This window comes from Chinchilla lanigera, unplaced genomic scaffold (assembly GCF_000276665.1).
Source record: "Chinchilla lanigera isolate Chin_1 unplaced genomic scaffold, ChiLan1.0 scaffold00051, whole genome shotgun sequence".
Classification (NCBI taxonomy): Eukaryota; Metazoa; Chordata; class Mammalia; order Rodentia; family Chinchillidae; genus Chinchilla; species Chinchilla lanigera.
Genome location: NW_004955452.1, coordinates 11,557,644 through 11,582,930, shown reverse-complemented (window position 1 = coordinate 11,582,930; position 25,287 = coordinate 11,557,644). Strand labels below are relative to the sequence as shown.

The 25,287-nt window shown below is 37.2% G+C and overlaps 1 long non-coding RNA gene across 1 annotated transcript; it reads right to left on the bottom strand.

Moving 5' to 3' along the window:
• Positions 1-2,909: 2,909 nt before the first annotated feature.
• On the bottom strand, positions 2,910-23,597 carry LOC106149724. Its single transcript, XR_001236047.1, has 4 exons — positions 23,456-23,597; positions 8,357-8,545; positions 6,293-6,361; positions 2,910-3,564 (listed from the first exon to the last, which is right to left on the bottom strand). It is a non-coding gene; the product is annotated as an uncharacterized LOC106149724 (long non-coding RNA).
• Positions 23,598-25,287: the final 1,690 nt, after the last annotated feature.

The following is a 25,287-nucleotide window of genomic DNA, read 5'->3' as shown; positions in this document are numbered from 1 at the left end:
GGTTATGGTGAAGCTACCTCGGGCTCCTAATGTAGCTTCTCTTGGCCTACAAGTTGGTGTCCAGTGTTGGTAGACTGCTGTGTTTCAAGTTGCAGTATTAGTAGATTCAATAAATGCTGGATAATTTAGCAATACTAGCTATCCTGTTCATTATTAACAGTACAGGCAACCTTAAGTGTAACTACTTAAAACTCTCTATATAAAGTCACTGATGATAACACTGAGTTTCTCCTCTGAAGACATAAATGCTAAGAGATTGTACTTTGGTGTGTGGCTGATTGGGCATTAGAGCCTACACTAGTTTTTAATTCTGTTTTTGAATTTGTTAGTGAGCATGTTATGTATCCTTTATATACAACAATGATGCTCCTGATGCATAATCAATACTCTTTCAAATTTTGTTTCCTAGTATTAAAGGTGACATATACCAAACTTGAATATTTGTCATTTATTGGTGATGAGGCTAAGCAGGGAGCATACATCTGGCACATACTTATCAGTGTGAAATGTGCTAGTCTATAGAAGTACCTCTACAACTTTTGATCTTTTAGTATTAGACAGTCAGTGGTCATGCTTTTTATGCAGAGTGAGGGTCCTGGACTTACATCTTATGTTTTTTATTCCTCTTCACCAAAATTTAGGGTAAAGCTAATGGTAATTGAACAGAGGAGGAAAAAATGATGTTTGATGTTAGCATATGTAATAGCCACTTTCCCATGGCTGGGACAAAATACCTAACACTTGCAATTTGAGGGAGAATTAGAGGGAGGAGGATTCAATCCAAGGTCACCTAGCTCCAAAGTCAAACTGGCATGCAGAATAGCATGCCAGAGGAAAGCTGTTCACTCTGGGGCATATATGTATCTTGACTTTTTTCAGTTTGTATTTTTTTTCTATTTAATTGGCACATAATTGTGCATATTTACAAGCTACAGTGTGATAATTCAATACATGTATACAATGTGTAAGAATCAAATCAGGTAATTAGCATTTTATTGTGTTATATGTTTGTCGTTTCTTTGTGTTTGGAGCCTTCCAAGAGGAACTTTCTCATTCTAAATAAAATATATAATATTTTGTTGCATATTACAGTTACCTTACTGTGCCATACAACACGAACTTACTCCTCCTGACTGTATTTTATCACCCATTATTCAACCTTTCTTTATCCTTCCTCACCCCATCCTTCCTAGCATTCAATAACTACTATTCTTCTCTCTTACTTGAGAGCAAATGTTTTAGTTCCTACATATCAGTGAGAACGTGTGGTTTTTGTCTTGCTGTGCCTGGCTTATTTCATTTAACATGATGACCTCCAGTTCCATCTATTTTGTCATGAACGACAGAATAGCATTCTGTTTTAGGCTGAATAGTATTTCACTGGATATATGTACCACATTTCCTTTATCCATTCATCTTCTAATGGACACCTTGGTTGATGCCATATCTTGGCTGTTGTGCACATCAGTACTAAGGGAAAAAGCAACTTGATTTTTAAGTTAACATATAACTATGATATTGTGAGAGGAAATCTCCAGGACCAGATTGCCTGGACTTGAATCCTGGCTCTTTTAGTTACTGACTATAATTGTAACCATGGTCAAGTTACTTAATCTCTTTGTGTTATTGTATTCTGTGACCTTGATCACCTTAGTTCTAAGAGGTTTTTGGTAAGTTCCTTAGCATTTTCTGCAAATACAATCATGTTGTCTGAAAATGAAGACAGTTTTACTTCTGTCTTTCTAATCTTTTTTTCTTTTCTGTCTGCCTTATTGCAGTAGCTCATACCTCCAATATAATATTGAGTTGCTGTTCCAAATCTTAGAATGCATTCAGTCTTTCAAAAATAAACATAATGTTAGCTATATGTTTTTGTTACTTGGCTTTTATGAAATTGAGGAAGCTTTCTCTTATTTCTAATGCTTAGAGTTGATATGATAATTAGGTATTTAATTTTGTCAAATGATTTTCCTTCATTTCTAGGGATAATCATAAGATCACCATCCTTATTAATATGGTGATTTATACATTGATTTTTCAAATGTTAAACTGTTTCTTTAATATAACAAAAGAAAATAGAGCTGATGATATAGCTCAGCAGCACAGGACCTGCCTGGCAAGTGCAAGGTCCTGTGTTTGACTCCAGTACCCCAAAAAAATTAGATATTTTAGTATTTTTTGTGCATTTGTTGAGAACTGGCAGTATCTTAAGGTAGTTCAAAATCTCTAGACTTTATCACAAACCTTTCTTTTCAGTGAACTAAGAGAAACTAGCAGTTATGCTAATTACCTAAGAAACTATTTTAACTATCTTGTTTATAAATATTTTATATTGTTTGAACAATATCTCATACGTATATCTTGTACCCTGAGTAACTACCCTGAAGTAACAATATGCAGCGTATTAATTATTGTTACTCTCCTGTTATCTTGTTTTGAAATTCTGGTTTTTTTCCTTTTTAAAATAAAAAATCTCTAGACTTATTCTCCAGTTGTCTCTCAATTTAAAAAGTGATATGTCAAAGACATAGTGATCAACAATAACATAACCTTTGGGGAAGAAACAAATAGTTATACTGAGACTTCTTAATTAGTGATTTACAGATATTTTAGTAAAATATTAAGTAGTACAAAGAGAACATAGTATTTGTACTAACTTCCTGATCATTTATTTCTCCTATAATTCATAGAAAAATAATCTTAATTCTTTTGAGGCCTTCCTTTTTGAAGATATGAATATATTGGGTAATGAAGCCAGCTAGGTAATACATAGTCATTGAGATGCACTTTACTACATAGTTAGAAATATTTTGGATTTATAATCATAATAAGCATAAGTCCTCAGACAAAGACTTGGTTTTTCATTGGGTGATAAACAAAATGAGTACCACCGTCCATGGTGCCTTGATTTATCATACTTGCTCTTCAACTGTAACCATAATATGTTAATTCTCTTTATAGAAAGGTATTTGTGGGTTTTGTTACTATGTACCACCAGGCCTGTTTTAGTGTAGTGACTATTATTTTGGTAAAGAAGGCATTTGAAAATCAGTGCTTAAATATGGTGAGAATGATTCATTCTTCCTATTAGCAGGTCTTATTCCTACAAGTGGAAATAACACGGGCAGGACATCTGCTAATTGAGTCTTCCATTAGGTATTATTTGCATAGCTCTTAATCCCTAAAGACATAGTCTGCCCATTAACTCAAACCTTTTGTACAAATAGAATTGAATAAAGCAGATGAGTGAGGACATGTGGTTGGAGAACAGCCTTGGTGTCTTGCTCTGTTCCTCATATGTGAAGCTACACTGCCAATCCTTCTCTGTACACACAGCCCTCGGGAACAACCCTGAGAAAGAGCTCTCATCAGCTCATTTACAGGCTTAGCTGTGTCAGCTTCCAGAAGCAGCATGACCTTCTCCATTCAGCTGCTGATATTAGCCCATTCTTGAGCTCTGTCTCTTCCGTTCCCATGGAGTGAGGCTCTGGGCTTCTTCTGCACATGCTCCCTGAGAGAGTCATTCACAAGGCAGTCTGCTGTACGAAGAGGCCACAAGGCCAGCTGGGGAAGAAGAGGCATCATGCCAATCAGGGAGAAGAGTAAGACATATTAAAAATGACATCAGTGCAGTAATCCCTCAGGGATGAATACAAATTGACCTGATATGTTTTTCCTGGAAATTCCAGCTCATTCCAGACATTTGTTTTTCTCTGTAAAGGAGTGGGGGTAGGTTTGATTCTTTGTATATGACAGGCTATTCAGCCACAGAGGCAGTTAATACTTGTAGACTATACTACACAAAACTATGAAATCTACCACAGATCTTGCATTATATACTTCATGTATAATGACATAAATTCATTATAGTAATAGTTTTCCCTTTGGACATTCTTTCAAGAATATTTGTATTTAGTTTGAGTGTGCAAGATAATTTAAGCCCAGAAGGACCATTTAAAATGGAGATTATTTGGTAGAAAACAATCACATTTTAAATATTTGACATTCTGCCACCATTAGGTGTGTAAATTTCTGATTCTCAGAAATCAGTTCAATTCGGGGCTGGGGATTTAGCTCAGCGGCAAAAGCACCTGCCTGGCAAGCGCAAGGTCATGAGTTCGGTTCCCGGTTCCAGAGAAAAACCAAAAAAACAAAAAAACAAAACAAAAAAAAAAAGAAATCAGTTCAATTCAACAAATATATATTATGAGCCATTCACCTACTCATGAGTGACTGCTACTCTTTATTCTCAGGGACCAAAAAGCTGTGTATGGCTCAAGTAGCACAGAGGTTGGAATTAGGAGACTATAAATTTCTTTGCTGATCGCTGATAGATTTAAGGGCTGGCTTGAGATAGCCAATCATATGTGTTGTATGTAACAGAACTCTGGCTTATTTTTAAATAATCAATGTTGTATTTTCTTATAAAAGTAACATATTTTCATTATAGGAGATTTACCATGGGAAAAATGAGCAAAGCCAAGAAAAAAACCTGTTAATAAAGCACCCAAAGTAATACCATTAACACGTTTTATATCCCCTCTAGCTTTTTAAGTTTATATCAAAATAATCTTGCCTTATACTCTTTCATAAGATGTTTTGGTCACCTTATTGTGATATTTTGTATCATTAAATATCATAATATTTTACTATATGAAGATACAATTCCCTAATCCCCTACAGATGGGATTTAAAATTTTTAGTTTCTCCTCATGTAATGACCATCCAGATAGTAAAATCTTTGTGAATACCCATGAGTTTGTTTGTTTGTTGAGGCAGCGTCTCACTGGGTTGCCCAAGGTGTTCTCAAATTCTTGGGCTTGATGATCCTCCCTCCTCAGCCTCTGAGTAGCCAGGAGTACAGTTGTGCATTACCACTTCATGATTATTTTAAGACAAGATCATAAACATGGAATTACTGCATCAAAAGTTGTATAAAATACTATGGCTTTTGATGTATTTATTTAAAATTTCTCCCAATTTATATCAGTAGTAAGTTTATGAGAAAGTCAAACTTCTAAATGGACATAATTCAACATATCAAACTCTATATTTGTATTGACTGATTTATATGTCTTTGTACTCTGATTAAATATTTAAATCAGATGTAGTTTTGTTCCTCTTAGTAATCAGTGAATGCTCTACAAGTAGGTGGGAAGATGGGGAAGAGTTGAGTTCTTGAGAATCTAGCTCTCTGCCAGGAACCCCAGTATAGAGAGAAGGAAGGCAAAAAGACTGATTTTTTTTTTAACCTAGGTCTGACATGAAGGGTGGATACTTATAAAACCAGAACAAATATTTAATCTTCAAAGACTTACTGTCTAGTCAGGAAAGAGAGAACACACATCCATGTAAAGTCAACTAATGCAAACAAATTCACAAGATAAAATTATTTTCTTTTTCGTTTCATGATTTAAAGATATTATTCTTTTTGCCTATAAATAGAGTCTGGCATAATGTGACCAAAATAGACGAGTGATTATCTCCATTATCTATTGCCTTTTCATCACATGTAATCCAGGACTTTCCACTTCTGGTAACAGTAAACTAGGTATATGGGCCACTGAAGACAATTAAAAATCTGACAGCAATATTATTTTTCAATATTCTTACATATATTGAAGAGCTAACAAAATAGTAAGATAATAGTGAGTCAAAATCCAGAGTAAAGCAAGAACCCAGAAAGGTAAACTGAGCATTCAGAACCTCTTTTTCTTTGAAAGTATTTGCTAGTCTGAAAGAAATATCTGAATTCAAACTGGGTATTTGTTCATCTCAGAGGGGAGGGAGGACAGAAATCCAAGCCAAGAGCCTATCCCAGGTAAGAAATCTGATAAAGCCCTTTATCTCTTTAAGTGAGACATTAGCCAGGCATGGTAGGCACACATTTACAATCTTAATACTCTGATAGGCTGAGGTAGGAGGATCACAAGTTGGAGTCTAGCCTACGCAAGTTGGTGACTGAGTGAAATCCTGTCTCAAAAATAAAAAGTGTCGAGGATGTAGCTCAGTGTAAAAACCCTGGGTTCAGTCCCCAGGACCAACAAGGAAGGAAGGAAGGAAGGAAGGAAGGAAGGAAGGAAGGAAGGAAGGAAGGAAGGAAGAGAGGGAAAAAAGAAAAGAAAAGAAAAAGTAAGACTACTCCTGTAGAGAGAGTGGTCTAGAAGTAAACATTTACCCAAGCAGTTCAGGTTTGTGTCACTTAGGTGGTCCAGGTATATTAGTCAGCTTTCCCGTCACTGGGCCAAAATAGCTAACACAAGTAAAGGAGGAGAGATTTATTTTGGCTTACAGTTCTCAGAGGATTCAGGAACTGGTTGGCTCCAAGGCAGAACAAGAAATGCTATTCACCCTGTGGCACCTAGAAAGCAGAGAGAAAGAATGCCCTTCCAGGTCATGCCCAGTGATCTGTCTCTAACCAGGCCCCACCTCCTTTAGACAGCTATGAACTCATCAGCATAGCACCCCCATGATGCAGTCACCTCCCAGATACATGAGACTTTTTTTTTTCTTTTTTTGAGACAAGGTCTCACTATGCAGTTCAGGCTGGCCTTGAACTCACTTTGTAGCCCAGGCTGGTCTCAAACTTTCATGATCCTCCTGCCTCAGCTTCCTGAGTGCTGGGATTACAGGTGTGTGCCACCACTCCCAGCCACATGAGACTTTTGAGAGCACATTTTAGATCTAAGCCAAAATACCAAGGAACCTCAACTTTTTCATTTAGACCAGATGATGCCCTACTAGTAGTGTCTTCCTGGCAGAAGCCAAGAAAAGTCCTTTCTAGAGAATGGTTCCATTATTGTAAGATTCAAATAAATCTTTAAAATATTTTTCTAGTATAATTACCAATAGACAGGTATAATTATTTCCACAAAATGACAAAATACCCTGAGTAATAACCAACAGAAACAATAGATAAAGTTTTACAAAAACTTCAGGCCAGTTGTGGTAGTGTACACCTATAATCCCAGCACTTAGGAGGCTGAGGCAGGAGGATAGCTTCAAGTTCAAGACCAGCCTAGGCTACATATTGAGTTCAAAGCCAGTCTGAACAACATAGTGAGACCTTGTCTCAAAAAAAAAAACCTTTGGATATTATAATCTTTAGACAAACTGTAAAATAACCATGCTAACTGTGTCTTAAAGAGATTTTTAAAAATAAGCTTGAAAATATTTATAAGAGCAATAATCAATAAAAAGTATAACAGATTTGTAGAATTTCTAAAATTAAAAAATAAGACAACCAAAATTAAGAATTTTGTAAACATTTATCAACAGATCATACATAACTCATGACAAAACTGGAAGATAGACCTGAGAAATTATCTAGAATGCAGCAGAGCAAATAAAAAGATAGAATATATGGAAGATAGGGTATGAGGCCTGAGGAATGGAGTGAAAGCACCTAGTAACATAACTTAAATGAAAGTCCCAGAAGGTGAAAAAATTTTGTAAAATAGGCATATTTGAAAAGATAATGTCTGACAATTTCCCTTAAATAATATAAAACATAATCTACTAATTCAAGAAACATAATGAATGCCAAGCTGGCAAATGAAAAGAATCCTCACTTAAATAAAAGTTAATAAAACTACAGCTAACCAAAGACAAGCCCTTTAAAATAATAATAAGTAAGCTGGGTGTGGTGGCACATCCCTTCAGTCCCAAGACTCAGAAGGCTGAGGCAGGAAGATCACCATGAGTTTGAGGCCAGCCTGGACCACATAGTGAGTTCAAGGTCAGCCTGAACTACATAGCAAGACCCTGTCTCAGAAAATAAAACAAATAATAATTAAATAAATAATTTGCCTTCAAAGAAGCAACAGATAAATTGATCCAACTTCTTAATAATGGCAATGGAAGCCAAAAGACTGAGGCTTTCATAGTTTTTTTTGCAGATTGTTCTTTCAACAAGGAACTCCTGCAAAGGCAATAAGAGAAGCCAAAATCTACCCCTCATTGTAGTTGTCAGAACCTGTGCCTGGCTATGAGCTATTTCTGCCCACAGAAAGGGCTACCCTTTTCTAATTTCCACAAAGGTATCTTCCATTTGCCAAACCATGTACCAATAGGGCAGCCTCTACCTGTAAGAGGTACCCTGTTTTAATTTGCATAAAATCACCAAATAGCTAGCAGCAGCTCTGCAGAAGGGTTTAATGTCAAAGTGTCTCAATTAGTTTTAAATTTATACATTCTTTCTCTTCTTTCCACAATTGGGCATAGACAGAGGGAAATTGATCTCAGGTAGGTACTGAAGAAGGAACATTAAAGGCTGTAGCAGGGTTCACTAGATAGTTAACAGATTGAATAATATATACAAGATATATAGATATATAAAAATATAAATATGACTTACAATGTAGGCTTGCAGTGGGCACCTGCGGAGACAGGTATGGAAGAATGCAAAGGGCCGTCGGTGTACTGGAGAGCTGCATGATCCAGGCAAAAGTGCAAGAGTGCTGGAGCTCACTGCAGAGTACCTTCAAAATTTATACTGGGAAGCCAGAGGGTCTGTGTTGGAGGCTGAAGAGTCTGAACTAGAAGCCTAGAGATAGACATCCAAAGGCAACGATCAAGGCTGGAACTCCTCTAGAGCGGCAGAAGTGAGACTTCTTTCTTTCCCTTTTTATCCACCCAGGCTATAAGCCTATTGGTTGGTGCCATCTACACCCAGGGTAGGTCTTCCCTTTTCAGTAGCCCATCATTCAAACAAACCCAAAACTATGCTAAACCAATCAGCTGGGTGTTTCTTACTCAAGTTGACAGTTAACTATCACAAAGGCATTTTAAGAAAAAGGCAGATGGGGACTAGAGATATAGCTCAGTGGTGCAGAGCCTGCCTGGCAAGTGCAAGGTCCTGAGTTTGATTCCCAGTAGCCACAAAAAGAAAAAGAAAAAAAAAGTAAATAATTTGCTACTATGTTAATGGGCTAAATGCTAGCATTAATAGACAAAGATTGTCATAATTCAACTGTCTGCTATTTATTGAAGGCACACCTAAAATATAAGTCAGCAGTTTTCAACTTGGGGTGATTTTTCCCTCCAGGGCGGGTATTTAACAGTCTCTGGAGTTACTTTAACAGTTATTTTAAGTCTCTGGAGTTACTGATCACCATGACTAGCTGGGATCTATTGTAAACTACAATGTGCGAAGACTGCACCCTCACAACAAAGAATTAATCTTGACCTAATATTAATAATGCCAGGGCCGGGGATATAGCTCAATGGCACAGTGTCTGCCTGGCAAGCACAAAGTCCTGAGTTTGAGTCCCGGTACCAAAAATAATAATAATGCCAAAGTTGAGAAGCCCTGATATAAGTAAACAGATAAAAAGGAAGATATACAAGGGACATACCTGCACAACAAAAGTAAGCCTATACAGCTATATTTATAATAGATAAGATTATATTGAGTCAGAAGATGTGTCTAGAGATAAAAGGGCTTAGTTTACTTGATCTTAGCCAAAAGGCCGAGAAGCGATAAAAAGGGCTTAGTTCAAATAATAAAAGTTTTCATTTACTAGGAATATATAAGTATTTTAAAGTTATATGCATCTGGCCAGACACAGTGACGTGCACCCATAGTCCTTGCTACTTGGGAGGCAGAAGCGGGAATATCACTTCAGCTCAGGAGTTCAGGGCCAGCCTGGAAAACTTAGGAAGACCTTATTTCTTAAAAAATAAATAAAGAGCTGTGTATGCCTAATATATAAAGCAAAATTTCAGGACTCCAAGGAAAAAGACAAATTTACTATCAAGTTGTTTTATGTTTACATACTTTCCTTAGGATTTATATAACAAGCAGTCAAAACTTCAATAGGATTTGAGTAATGTTGTAGCTTTGGTTTACCAAGGGGAAGGATTTAATACAGGACAAATAATTTATAGAGTTATTTTATAATATTCACCCAAAGAGTCAAATTCAAAAGAGTACGAGAGATTTGTCCACACACTAGAACTCAAAGAATCCAGCTGAGGGCCTGGATCCCATGGCAATGTCCTGCATTAGTCTAGTTGAAGACCTAGAGCCCATAGCAATGCCGCCCATGAGTCCAGCTGGAGGCCTAGAGCCCATGACAATGTCTCATGCATGTCTGTATCAAGGATCTGCACTGGGAAGGCCCAAAGGTCAGTGGTGGAAGCTAGAAAGCCTGCATCAGTGAGATGAAGGATCTGTGCTAGCAGGCTGAGGGATCTGCACTGGAGCCAGGAGGCGATGCTCAAAGTAAGGACCAGAGCACCCCTGAAAAGAATCGCAGCCATCCTCAGCAATAGCAAGGTCCCAAACTCCCCTGATGATAGCAGCCAAGTTCATATCGGGAAAACCAGCGCAACATGCTTCTCCAGGAGAATCAACAGCACCCCATCCTCCCCTCCAGTTCTCCTTTTTATGTTGTTGGCAGCAATCCTCAGGTGGGCCTCCCACTCAGCACCGTGCTGATGTAGTTCAGCTGGCTGTTACAAGTTGACCACTGGTTATCAATCCACCACAAATAACATAATATCAAATTTTATTAATAAACATATATAGAAATTATACATAACAACTGTGGAATATATAATATTCTTTTCAAGCATACATGGAACATTTATGAATATTATCCATCTATTGAATTATAGTGCTCTTCTCAACAAACTTGACAATTAAATTCACACATAACGTGTTCCCTGACCACAGTACAATTATGTTAGTATTGAACAAGGAACAGATGCCTGTAAATACCCCTACACCAACTGTTTGGAAAGTAAGCGGTGTACTTCTATATAACCCATCACAAAAAAAAATAAAAAATATTCTTAATGATAATGAAAAATGCTATATATAAATCTTCTGGGGTATAAATAAACCTAAGCTTAAAGGGAGTTTTATAGCTTTAAATTCATCGCCTCAAGAAGTCAGGGCAAAGCAGCAGCAAATTAAACCCAAAAAAAGTAGAAGCAAAGAAATAAAAAGGCAAGAACAGAAATTAATGAAATCATCCCATAAAGAAGATGTGTAAAGCCAAAAGTTAGCTCTTTTTAAAGGCTAATAAGATTATTAACCCTTATAAAGACTTATAAAGGAAAAACACAGATAGCCAGTAACAGAAACAAAAAATGTACATCGCTCCAGATCTTACAAATATTAAAAATAATGCATTTCTAAAAGAGTGAATTTTCTCTAGTCATACAGAGAGCTATGTGATATAGTCCCTGAATTCATCACATTTTACATGATTTCTGTCTGCAGCCATCAAACATCCAAAATTTGTTTCTCTTAAGGTCCTTGTACTAATTAGTGCAAGGGGTGCAATAACTGTCTCCTTGTAATTTGATCTCAGTTTTAAACATTACCTTCTGGAAAGGCCTTTCCTGAACACCCAATCTAGAATAACCACCCAGTTACTCTCCATCAAATCATTCCATTTTAATTTCCTAATTTAAGCTCATATTACTGTCAGACTGTCAAATATAAAAACATTTGTTCCATGTCAGTTATAAAACACATTAGGAACCTTATCTTGATCATCACTCTATCCCAGAGTGTACATAAGTAGGTTCTCAATAAGTATTGATTGAAATACATACTCTGATTCAATCACAGAGAAGTGGGCTAAGGGAAATATGAAAAAAAGTAGAACAGAAAATGAAGAAAAATCAGAAACTAAGAACCAATTATGGTAAAAGTGCAGAGCAAGACAGAGAATGTATATACAAAGGAGAGGAAAATACCTTAATTATACATTATTATTGTTGTGTTTTGGAAAAACTCTTAATTACAGGGCAGAGAACTAACTTCACTGAGTTTCCTCTATGTTTTCCACCAGAAAAACTTCCCTTATTTTCAGCCCTTTTCTAGGGAAAAAAAAAGAGAGAGTGCTTTTGCTCTATAGAAGAAAATGAAAAGACTATGTTTTCCTGGAATAGACTGTCAAGGATGACTGGTAATGCTATTCACTGACACAGAATGTTAGAACTGTTTTGGAGAGAAATCATAACTTTCATTTTTAACAGCTTAAAGTATAGTAGCTTTAGAACATCCAAGTAGAGATGTTGACAAGGTAATAGGATTCATCTGCCTGGAGCTCTGAGGAGAGTTCTGAGCTGGAGTTTTAAAACTTTGCTGTGTGGATGATAATTGTAGTTACAGGCAAGGAATATCTAGCGTTTGCAAAGCTAGGTTCCAGGGATGACCTTAAGGAGCTCCAGTATGAAATGGCCTGTGAAAGAGGCTGAGAAAGAATAGCCAGGAGAATATGGTTTCATGAAAGCTAAGGTAAGACTGTATTTGAAGACCAGTCAGCAGTACTGAATGCTGCTTAGACACCTAGGAAAATGAAAATTGAATATATTTATTTGCTTTAGTGATGTCTTCGACCTTAGTGAAAGCAATTTTAGCAGGGTAAAGGTGGAATCTGATCAACCTTAGTTTAATATCCATAATATCTTTGCATACAGTAGACCATAGGTATCCAACCTTTCGCCTTGTATAGGCCACATTGAGTGAAGATCAACTGTCCTAGGCCACATATAAAATATATGATATAGTTAATGTATTGAACAAAAAATTTTCTTTTAAATTATTACTATAGCATCTCTAATATTAGTGATTTTTTGTAAATATAACAATATCATGAGCAAAAAATTATTTTATACATTTCTGTACTTCCTGTGTCACATGTGCTAAGAATATTTTAAATTATAAATATTCATGCACAAAATTATATAAGCCTAAGTTTAATAATTAAGAAAACATACATGGCTGCTTAATAACAATAAATTCATGTCTCTGCAGGCACATACATGTAGGTTGGTTGAAGTGCTTTTATTGGCAATGATTGCATTTTACTCACCCAGTCACATTGACGCACATAACATCTGATACACACAGGTTTCGATTCCACTGACTGTGTGTGACAGGAGCAAGAGCACTATGTCTCTACACAGCCCACACTTGAGCACCATGCAAATTCATAAAATGTATCTCTGAAAACCACATATAACATGGAAAATTTATTATCTTATGGGGCCATTTAGCCATCTAGGGCTCCATGCAGCCCACACCACAGACCACAGGTTGGACATGCCTAAGATAAGATGATTTTTTAACTTTGTTTTATCACTAAGTGTTTAATTATTTAAAATGTAGAATATATATGTAGTATTTGAAGACTAAAGTGGACAACATTTACCTATCCTCTCACTCATGTTAGGAAATAGAACCCTAGAAGGCACATATTTGTCCCTTCGTGATTATGTTGTTCTTCCTGTGCTCTCTCTACACATGAATTATTCCCTGAACAACGTACTTTTTAATAATATACATTTTTAGTTATAGCTGGCTTTGAACTCTATAAATGGAATCAGCCTGTATCAATTCTAAGGCTTGTTTCTTTTGCTCAAAATTATGTTTTTGAAATATATCAATGTTGCAAGAGACTGTAGGTCATTTATTCATTTTCACTGTTGCATTCTGTTAGATTACTATGTATGATTTTTTATTATTCTGTTTATGATACAGATTTGGATCATTTCTAGTTTTTTGCTATGAAAAGAACAGTTCTACCAGGAATATCACAATACATGTTACCTTATGTGTAAGAGTTTTTATAGGGTAGATATATATGATATATATAAAATTGCTAGGTTGTACACTAAGGGTATTACAACTTTATTGTGAAACACCAAACTGTTTTCTAAAGTGATTGTATTAGTTTACACTCCTACTCTATCTGCATGAGGATCACCATTGCTCCATAGCCTCCCCAGTGTTTGATACTGTCACTCTATAAAATTGATGTCAGTACATGGGTATGAAATTTTATCTCATTGTGACTTTAATTCATACTTTTGTGATAACTAATAAAGTGACATTTTTATAATTTTGACCTGAGAATATGCACAAAAGAGAAAATCCATTTCAACTATAATGCTCATTTTTCTATAGTACTGTATCTTTTATGGATTTTACTATACCTTTTACTGTCTCTTTTATGGATTCTAAGTTCTTTATAATATTTTTAATACAAATACTTTGTTCATTGTGTAAAATGCAAATTTTCCCCCTTAGTATAAATCTTATTATGATACCTTATGACAACAGAAAAAACGGAAGTTTCTCATTTTTAATGTAGTCATTTTTTTCCTTTCTTTGTTTTATTGCTACATGGTTCTAGTGTATAGGGGCCATATTCCTCCTGGGGAGTTGGTACATGTACATAACACTCTCCATTCTTTTTTTAAATCTGCTTCTCTTCCTCTGACTCCCTCCCTTCATGTCTTGGTCCCCTTCCCATATACAAAAAAAAACTATCTCTCTGTTTTCTATTATCTATTTTTTATTTTTCACTTTATTTATATTTTGGGTGTCTCATAAGTAGAAACCAAGTGATATCTAAACTTCAGTGTCTGATTTAGTTCACTTAATATTTTGGTCTTCAGTTGCATCCATTTCCTACAAAAGACTAAATTTTATCCTTCTTTATGGCAGAATAGCACTTCATTGTGTATAAAGACCACATTTTCTTTGTCCATTCATCTGTTGGTGGACATATACACCACTTCTAAGCTTTAGGTATTATGAATTGTGCTGCTGTAAACATGAGTGCACATGTGTCACTGTAATACTCTTTTAACTCTCAGGAAAATACCTAGAAGAGGAAAGCTGGGTTGAACAGAATTTCTATTTTTAGCTTTCTGAGGAATCTCCATACTAATTTCTATAGTGGTTGTACTAATTTACATTCCCACCAACAGTGTAAAATGGTTCCTTCTTCTCCACAGCCCCTCCAGCATTTGTTATTATTTGATATTTTTATGATACCCATTCTTTCTGGAGTAAGATAGAGTCTCTGTCTATTCTAATTTGCATTTCTCTAATGGCCAGAGATGCTATCTATTGTTTCATGTATTTATTGGCCCTTTGTATTACTTCTTAAAAGTGTCTGTTCATTTCAATTGCCCATTTTTAATTGGGTTTTTTATTTGTGGGGGCAATTTTTCTGAGTTATTTATATATTGTAGACATTAGTCCTCTGTCCAAGAAATAGCTGGCAAAAAATTTCCCCAATGTGTAGGTTTTCTCTTTCACTTCATTAATTGTTTCCTTTATTGTGTAGAAGCTTTCTAATTTGATAGGATCCCATTTGTTGATTGTAGGTATTATTTCTTGTGCAATTGGGGTTCTTCTCAGAAGGTACCTGCCTACACCTATGTATTCAAGACTTTTACCTATCTCATCTTCCAGCATATTGTTTCTATTTTCATATTTAGATCTTTAATCCATTTTTATTTTAGATTAGTACATTGTGAGAGATATGGGTCTAGGTTCAATCTTCTGCCTGTGTACAACCAGCTTTTCTAGCACCATTTGTTAAAGAGGCCCTTTCCTCCAGCATAAGTTTTTACCCCTTTGTCAAAACCAGGCAGCTGCATGTCCCTGGACATTTTTTTGCATCCTCTATTCTGTTTATCCACCAGCTTGCTTTCTTTATTTGTTTGTGCCAGTACCATACTGTTTTTATCACTGTAGCTCTGTAGTATACCTTGAAGTCCAAGATTGTGATGCCTTCTGGTTTGCTCTTGTTGTCCATAATTGTTTTTGTTATTCTGGGTCTCTCCTGGATCCATATGAATTTTAAGATTGTTTTCTGTAGTTCTATAAGGAATACTATTGGTATTTTTATTGGGATTACATTAAATCTGTGTACCAGTTTTGGAAGTATGGCCAGTTTGACTATTGTTTCTGCCTAGCCAGGAATAGGAGATATATTTTCACTTTCTGGTGCCCTCTTCAATCTCCTTTTTCAAAGTACTGTATTTTTTATTCTAGAGTTCTTTCACTTCCTTGGTTAGGTTAATTCTTAAGTATTTAATATTTCTTGATGCTATTATGAAAGGTCTTGTTTCCCTGATTTCTTTCTGAGTTTATTGTTGGTGTGTAGAAATGCTATTGATTTTCGTGTGTTGACTTTGTATCCTGTTATACTGCTATCTTACTTCACTATAACTTTTACCCTCTTTCCTCAAAAATAAGACCTAACCAGAAAATAATCAGCCTTGAAAACTAGAGATCAAATATGCCAGCACCAGTCATACTATCCTTGCCTTACCTGTCATCCCTATTCTCTTGCTTAGTGTCTGCTCTATAAGGCAAGGATAAGCTGGTTAGGGCTAGTGCTTTTGATCTCTAGATTTCAAGGCTCATTATTTTCCAGCTAGGTCTTATTTTCAGGAAAATTTAGTTATTTTCAGGAAAATTTAGTTATTTTCCTGTCAGTTCCTTCCCAATTCCTGGTGGTCTACCTCTCATTTTTTCTTCACCAAGTTATTATCTTCCAGTGTCTGGGTTCCAGATCTCATAGAGGCTGAATTTGGCTGCCAATCATCACTTCACCATTTTCTCTTCCTTCTAATGTAATCAAACTTATCAATATTTTCTGGTTTAAAATATTCTTTCTTTTTATGGAGTCATGATTTTCTCTTAAAATTCTTTTCACTTAAATATTTAATGTACTTAAATGTAGAGTTCATTCTGAAATGGGATATCAATTTCATTTCTCTATATGGATGCATGGTTTTCATATACTATTTATTGAAATATGACTGCTTTTTCCCTACTTCTATGATAAATCTATCTGTTAAGTAACTACTGTTCATAAATACGTGGATATATTTTGAGAATCTCTGTTTGACTCCATTAAGTGATGTGCTGGTAAATATTTAGTAACCGGCTCCTGCCACTCTTGTCCCATACACAAAAAGCACTGGTCTATGGTGCTATTTTCTGGTCCCTGCAGTATAAATACTGCCACCATAATAAGTTTAAAGCTACCAGTATGAGATCATGAAATGAAGAAGGGATGTTCACTATTACAAGTCAAGAAAAGTATCTGTCCCAGATAGTGTTAATAATAAATTCACCTTTAATGATCAAAGCTTGAGGTTTGATAGGGCAGTTCTTGTTCTTTACCTGAAGAGTGATTTGTCTATTATTGGTCTTTTGCATTACTATATAAATTTTAGCATCAGCTTGTCAAGTTTCCCCTTTAAAACTTTGGAGCCTTAAATTGGAATTTCATTTAACCTATAGATGGACTTAGGAAAAAATGACATCTTCATAATATGAAGTTTTCCAAACCATGAACATAGTATATCTCTCTGTTTATTTAGGTCTTTTCATTCTTTTCAACTTTTATTTTTTATTAGTACATGTTTGCAATACATAATGATTACATTCCTTGTGGGAGTTGATACATGTATATAACACAGCTTAATTTTTCAATCCCCTTTCCTCTCCCCTTCCTCAACTCTCCCTAAATTTTTTCACTGAATTTCTGTAATTTACCCCCCTGGGTGTCTTGTATATCTTTTATTCTTTTCCTAGGTACTTTACCCTTATTACTATTCTAAACAGGGTACTTCCTAAGATTTCATTTTAATTCTTTATTGCTAGGAAAAATGTATATGATTTCTAAATGTTGGTTTTGTGGTCATAAATTTGCGAAACTTTTACTAGTTCTAATTGTTAAGCTGTGGATTGAATCAGATATTCTATGTAATCTGTAAGTCAGAACAGGCTTTCTTCCTTCCCTGTATTTTACTTTATATATTTGATTTCTTTTTCTTGCCCTACTATGGTTGCTAAGATATTCTATTCTATTATATTATATAAGTGGTACTAGTAGGTACCTACTCATTTTTCCCCTTAAAATGTGGCATCTCATCACATACGTGAAAAGAATATTGAAGGTTAAGTTAGGCAACTTAGAGTAGAAAATCTAAAGATGTTTTGAAGAAGAGAGGTTCTTTTGGTTAAGAAAAGCTGTTGATTGAAATCCTGAAATCCAGACTGACTAGACTTTGCTCAGTTAAGAAAAGCAGTCTAGGGCAGGAAGGGAATAGCAAGAACAAGGGCAGGAATGAGCTTGGCATACTGTGGTACAGCAGAGTAAAAGCATCAAGTGACCATAGTTCATTTTGATGAAATAACTAATCCTATCAGTTCAACCTTCAAAATGCACACAGAATTGGACCACTTCTTATCATAGCACCCTAGTTCAAACTACTATTACTTCCCTCCTTGATGGTTACAAAAGCCCCCTGATAAGTCTCTGCTTCAGTCCTTTCCCTCTGCAGTCCATTCTTCATTGCCAACCAGATACTTTAAAAATTAGAAAACCGTCACCCCTTCACTTACAACCTTCTGACAGCTTTCCATCTCACATAAAGTAAAAGTGCCTCTGAAAGCCTACCTGGCCCTACGTTAGGGTTTCTCTGCCTTGACACTACTAAAATTTGGAGCTGGATAATACTTTGTTGGGGAGGAGATACTGCTCTGTACATTGTACATGTTTAGCATCATTCCAGGTTTCTACCTACTGGATCCCAGTGGTAAACAAAAATATCTCCACACATTTCAAAATGTTCCTTGGGGATAAAACTGCCCTCAGCTGAGAACTTCTGCTCACATGATACAACCCTCAGTATACCCTACTCAGCTCTCTGATTGGCTCAGCCACACTGGGGTCTTTCTATTCTATTATATGTGACACATGCTCCCTCATCAGAGCCTTTGCTGCTGTTCTTCTCCTTTCCTGGGATGCTCTTCCTCAAGGGAGTTATAGCTCACTCCCTCTGTTTCTTTCAGGTTTCTGCTCAAATATCCCTTACTGATGAGACATTCTGTGACAACCCTCTGTACTAGCAACCTTCTCTGTTCCTCCCTCATCCCATGTGCCCTTGATCCTGTTCTACTTTTCTCTCCCACCACCTGAGATTAAGGAAGGGACTTTGTCTATTTTTTTTCACTCTTACATCTCTCATATTGCGAGCAGTGCCTGGCACATGATTGATGCACAATATTTGTTAAATGAATGAACAGGGCTGTTGGATGGATGGAGTCAATTAGAGGCCAGTGACTGTCACACTAAGTTACATGAATCCTCTCCTAAAGCTCTGCTATTCGAGTCTTTATGAGAGTGGACAGTAAGGCCAGTATTATAGAAAGATGAAACTAGTGGACCTGTCCATGATGAATTAGAGAAATGACCCAGGAAACCTGTTAGAAGCCTTTTTCAATAACTCGTCCACATTATTATGAGGTCCTAGACTAAGATGGTAGCACTCAGAATGCACAAGAATGGCGAGAAGATAGACAGAGCAGGTAGCTACCAAATGCACAAAAGATACGACATTGCTTAAGTTTCACTAAAACATTAGGCTGCAGCAATGCTGCATTTCCTAGTTCCCATGCCTGAAGGTGGGCCCAGACTTTGATGATATTAGTTTGTGTCACTATTATAATATCCACACATGTTCTTGCAGCTTTGCTCTGCAGCTTTGTTCTATTGCGTATGTAGGCATTGGAACAATCTCCTGCAAAAGTATGTAATCATGTCAACCACTTGTTTTTATAAACAAGCCCACAGTGACCTGTATTGCATTTAAATCTAGACTCTGGTTTGGCCTTTGAGATTTAATACCAATTCTTTTATTACCCTCTTCTCATTCTTTTAGGTCCTATTCCCTCACCATACTGATGAAATAACTTCATTTAGGAAAACCCATTATTAAAAGTCACATTTATGACTCCCTCTTTCCTGCTACCCAAACAATTAGTGTCACTTTTCTGCTACAAAATGATTTATATTTGGACTGGAGTCTTTTACTCTTCTTACAGCTTCCTTAAAGCTTTTATTTATTTACTGTTTTTCAAGTGTGGAGAAAAATGATACCATGATCCATTAATACATCTCCTCTTTCAGAAGACCAAGCACAGACATCCGAAGCACATTATTTCAACTTTCATCTTTTCAGTTAATAATGTGTCTTAGAGGTCTTTCCATATCAACACATGAAATTCTAGCCAATTCTTTTTAACTGATGCAGAATATTTCATCATGTGTTATGTGGATGTGGATATGTAGATATGACATAATGGAGCATGAGCTCTAGAACAAGACTATTTCAAAATCCTGCTCTACCACCTGCCAAGTGACTTTAAACAAATTCCTTAATCTCTGTGGGTCTCATTTTCTTCATTTATAAAATGGGGAAAATAACCATGCTTACATCATAGAACTGGTGAAGATTAAATGTAATAATTTATGTAAAGCATTGGAGTCTGCCAACCACAGAATAAGTGCTTAATAGATATTAAGCACTGTTAATTTTGCTCTTCCATTGCTGGTATTCTTACTGTTACTGCTGCACTGCTGATGAATACTTGATTTGTTTCCAGATTTTTGCTATGACAAGCAATGCTATAATGAACATTATACATATGTCTGAAAACTTGAGGGCTGTATATTCCTGAATATAAATTCCTATAAACAGTTCTTAGGTCAAAGAGAATGTGCCTAAAAATATTATCTATTGCTAAGTTCACATTTAAAAGGGTATTCAAAATGACATTCCTACCAGCAGTTTTAGAAGTGCATTACACATCTTCATCAGCCTTGGATATTATCAAATTTCTAAATGTTTACCAATCCTAGAGTTACTATTTTGATTTGGATTTCTTTACATTTGAGGCAGGTTAAACATCTTTTATAAGTTTATTATTGGTGATTTTTACAAATAATGATGAACTGCTTATTTATATCTTTTGGTTTTTTTCCCACTATCTTTTTCTTGCTCATTTCTGAGGCTGCCATACCTTATAAATAATGCTATTGACATACCAGTTTTCCTAAATGTAGTTACTGTGAAAGTTAAACATAACTGTGGATTAGTTATGTTTACTTGATATTATTCTGTAAATATCTTAAAGCTTCTTTCCACCTCTTCCCCCTCAATATATCCTGAACATTCACACCAAATAGGTATTGGGGTAAAAGTATTTTACTTCTTCTCCGTTAACCTCTCCTATTCCCTGTTACTTCAGTAGTACTAGCTCGTTTGCAAAATTCCATGGTGCAGGAGCCTTGTTATAGACATTTCAAAAGAATGGACTTAGTCACAGTCCTAAGATATAAACCACACACTGGGTCATGTGAAACCTAAAAAAAGAAAAGTTGACTAGAAGCTATGTAGGCTGTTTGTATATCTCCAAAGGCAAGCATGCTTAGGTCAATGACAGCAAATAAAATGACTGGCTTCTTCGTGTGGCACCTGTGGGGAAAACTTGGAGCCAATAACTGAGCTTTTTTATATACCTGTAATTGTATGGTTCCTTGGAAATGGGGACAGCAATGATGATAATGTGACTGTACTATGGCCCTAGTGGCCTTAGTGAGCTCTGTTCCCAAAATAATAATAATCATAGCCTCTTCTGTGAGAGGTCTGCTGTGTGTGAGTACTATCCAGAGGTTTTACATGTATCTGCTTTATTCCTCAGAGTATCTCTTCAAGGGATGCAATCTCCATTTGCAGATGAGGAAATAGCAATTCAGTGTGGTGCAGCACCTCACCCTAGATCATGCTGGCAGCGAAGGACAGAGGCCTCAACACCCAATATGCCACACTGCTGCTACACCATTTGCTTTGTGTCTCTGCAGTAGAATCATTCACATTTTGCCTTGTGTACATTTTCATCAGCCTTACAATAATGTCAAAGTCCATGTCTCCTTCACCTACCCTCCAAGCAGCAATAACTGAGGATGAAAAGATCAACTTGACTTGCCCAAGAACACTTCTTCCTCAATATCTGGATCAGGAGCTGTCTTTAGCTACCTAAACTCTCTGCTAGGAGACAGTCCTAGGAATCTGTTGCCTCCAAGTGTGTGTTGCCTTCTATTTCTGAAAAATACCAAGTAGTTCTAGAGGCCACCGGTATATGGATTTAGGAGACCAATAATGCCTCCAGCCCCTGGTGCAGCAGGTGTCTGAACTCTGTGGCCCATACAGGCAGTCCTATGGCACCAGCTCCCGAGTGACCCATTGTCCAGATAGAGAAGGATCCTTTTCCTAGGGTTTTATCTTTCACTTATATTTTATGATAAGGATTCTGTGATGTTGAAGCCCAGATTTTTTAAAAAATGTATAGACAATTTGGAAAGTAAAGAAAAGCACAAATGAGAAAATAAAAATCTATAGTACCGCTATCATTCAAAGAAGCCATTCTTAACATTGTGGAATATATTCTCTCAGCTAAGCTATACATTAAGTAACATGCAATCAATAAAAGTGGCATTATATGATACATCCTCTGCTTGTAACAAGCTAAGTGCCCTTTCATTCTTACTGGTTATTCCAAGTCAAGTGAAAGCCCATTAGAGCAAAGTGTAATCCTTCCTCTCACTGTGATATCATAGGGTGGAGGTGGTGTTTAAATCATACTTATACCGACTTGATATCATTTAAAACATTGCAAAACACTGCACTTTCCAATGAGGAAACAGCTTAGTCATGCTTGCTGTGCTGAGGTAAGACCAGCATGTCTTTGTTTGTTTTCCAGCCTCTGAGTCTTTCCACAGTGCATTAGTTTCAGGTTTCCGGGTAGCCGGTGGAGCAGACAGACATAAGTAGAACAGATGATCTAACAGCAGGGCCCGATGGGATATTGTTGGGAATTGCCATCTGTGGCATTCTTATTAAAAATATTATTTACTAAGTAATTCTTTGGTGTGTTTTACATGCACAGAGACCAAAATCAAAAGACACAAAAGGGTATAGAGTGAAAAATAAATCTGCCTCCCACTTTACCTCCCTGCCGTGAGTCTCTCTGCCACCCAGTTGCCCTGTCTGTGGGCATCACTGTCCACAGTTTCCTGTGTGTCCTTAGGGCCAGGGAGATAGCTCGGCAGCACAGCACCTGCCTGGCAAGCCCAATGTCCTGAGTTCAATTTCCGGTACCTGTCCCATACAAAAAAATAGCACATCATGTGTGTCCTTGTGGGAAGCATTCAGAGTTCAAAGGACAGAGGGTCACAGAGGCAATGAAGGGCGCTCTCCTCCATTGCCTCAGTATCCTCTGTGAGGTTATCGCAGTAATCTGACCTGATAATCCCCAACAGCATCCCAAAGGGAACCAAGTCACCTTTAAAGCCCATAGTAACTATACCTTAAGGTTGGGCCAAAACTGCTGCCACTAAGTCTGCCACCGAGAAAGGGAACACAGCTCTGTGCTACCGGAGAAACAACCTCAGCAGGGCCAGCCTGAATCTAGGCTAATCTTAAATCAGGAGACCAAAAGCTTTATCTGCACTGTGCCACGGCTTCACTGTAAGCAAGCTGCCTGGTTTTTCTGAGCCTGGGCTTTTGACTAAGTGATCACCCAAGTCCCTTCCTTCTTTAATAGTGTAAGACTCAAAACAATGCTCAAGCTCTCATATGCATGGCAGTTCCTGGTGCCGTGGGTCTGGGGTGGGCCATGGTTCTGCATTTTCAGCATGTTCCCAGTGATGTGATCCTGCTGCTCCAGGGACTGTGCCTTCTCCTGGGACCTAAGTACCTGGTAGTCCAGGCAAATGTGTACTTCAGAGCTGAGTAGCTGCATCTGGAAAACCTGGCCTTAGGTGTCCTTGCCAAGTACCTGTGTGGCCTCTGGTCCTGGCAGTCCTGCTGGAAGAGAAGACTCCATGAGCTCTACTGTGTTCCAGGCCCCACATGAAATGCTCCATATGCATCCTGTTCCCCTCAGGCCTTGCAACTATCCAGTGGGGTGGGGGCTGTGATTACCCCATCCTGCAGAAAAGAAAGCCAGGGCTTAGAGAGGGTACAATACTCAAGACTGCTCAGCTGGTGAGAGGCAGAGCAGGCATTCCAAAACAGACCTTCTTTTTTTCCCAGTTTTTATTTTGCATTACATAATGATTACATTCATTGTGGGGAGTTGGTACATGTACATAACAGATCTCAATGATTTTTTCATCCCCCTTCCTTTCTCCCCCTCCCCACTCCCTCTGCCTCTTGATCCTCTTCCTATTTGAAAAAGATTTCCCTTCTTCCTATCTTTTGTTTTGCTCATTTTGGGTTTCTCATATAAGAGACACCATGCAATATTTAATCTTATGTGGCTGATGTATTTCACTTGATACTATGGTCTCAGGGTGTATTCATTCACATATGAATGACTCAAGTTTATCCTTCTTTATGGCAGAGTAGTACTCCACTGTGTAGAAACTCCATGTTTTCTTAATCCATTCATCTGTTGATAGACATATAGGCTTCTTTCAACATTTAGCTATTATGAGTTGTGCTGCTATACACATGGATGTGCATGTATCACTGTAATATGATGTTTTTAACTCTTTTAGGATGATACCTAGAAGGAGAATAGCTGGGTCAAATAAAATTTCTCATTTTAGTTTTTGGAGGAACCTCCATACTGATTTCTGTAGCATCCAACACAGATCTTCTGATTCCAGACTCCCAGTCATGACACTAACGCAAAAAAGAGAATGGCATTCTCCATTCCAGCCTTGGAAACAAACACCACAGGGATTGCTGTGTATGTCACAGGCCCTGCTTTTGTGTCTCTGTTTGAGGGGTCCTGCCGTCCGTCAGCTCAGATGTGTCCTCCAAGAAAATATATCTCAGCTTGCAAATCTGTCCTCTGCCTCAAGTTTTCTGGGTAATTCTTAATGGATTCTGATGGCAGCTGCATCACTTAGGAGTGGGAAGGCTCCTTTTCGAGCCTTCTTTCTGCCTCCCTTCACAAGAGAGTTCCTAAGTGCTATGTGAACAGCACTTAGTTTGTGTCAGAGGAAGGCCATGGGCCTTAACAGGCCACATCTATTTTCATTTACCTTCTGAAAGATTAAGGGGAAAATTCAATTTTGCCTAATGCCTCCCCCCAAATGGCTAATTTATATGCTAATTAGCAAGATAGGGATCGATGAAACTGGTAATCAATATGATATCCAAGGCACCAGTAATGAAATTCATTTGGAGATGCACTGCCAGTGGAAATGAAGCAATTATGCAGAATAAATGGGGCAGCTCAGGGAATAGAAGCTCCATATGCACTTGACTGCATTATTTCCCCCTTTACTCCTCCTCTCACTCTTTCCCCACCCCATTAAAATCAACTGTCGATTGAGATCCTTCAAGGCACCACACCGCAGCTTCTTCCTCTCCAAATGTGTGGACCTGTACTGTCCCCGTGGACTTCTGGAAAAACAGCTAGAGAAAATGATAGTTGAGGAGACCAGAGATATATGACAAGAGAATTGGGGGTTAAATAGGAGGTCTTTATACCATATACTGAGTAGTGAATAAGTCCTTTACTTTCACACCTGCTGAGGTTAAGAATTTTTTTTAATTTAGAGAAGGGGGTTGCTGGGGATTTAGCTCAGGGGCACAGCGCCTGCCTGGCAAGCACGAGGTCGTGAGTTCAATTCCCAGTACCGGAAAAAAACTAAA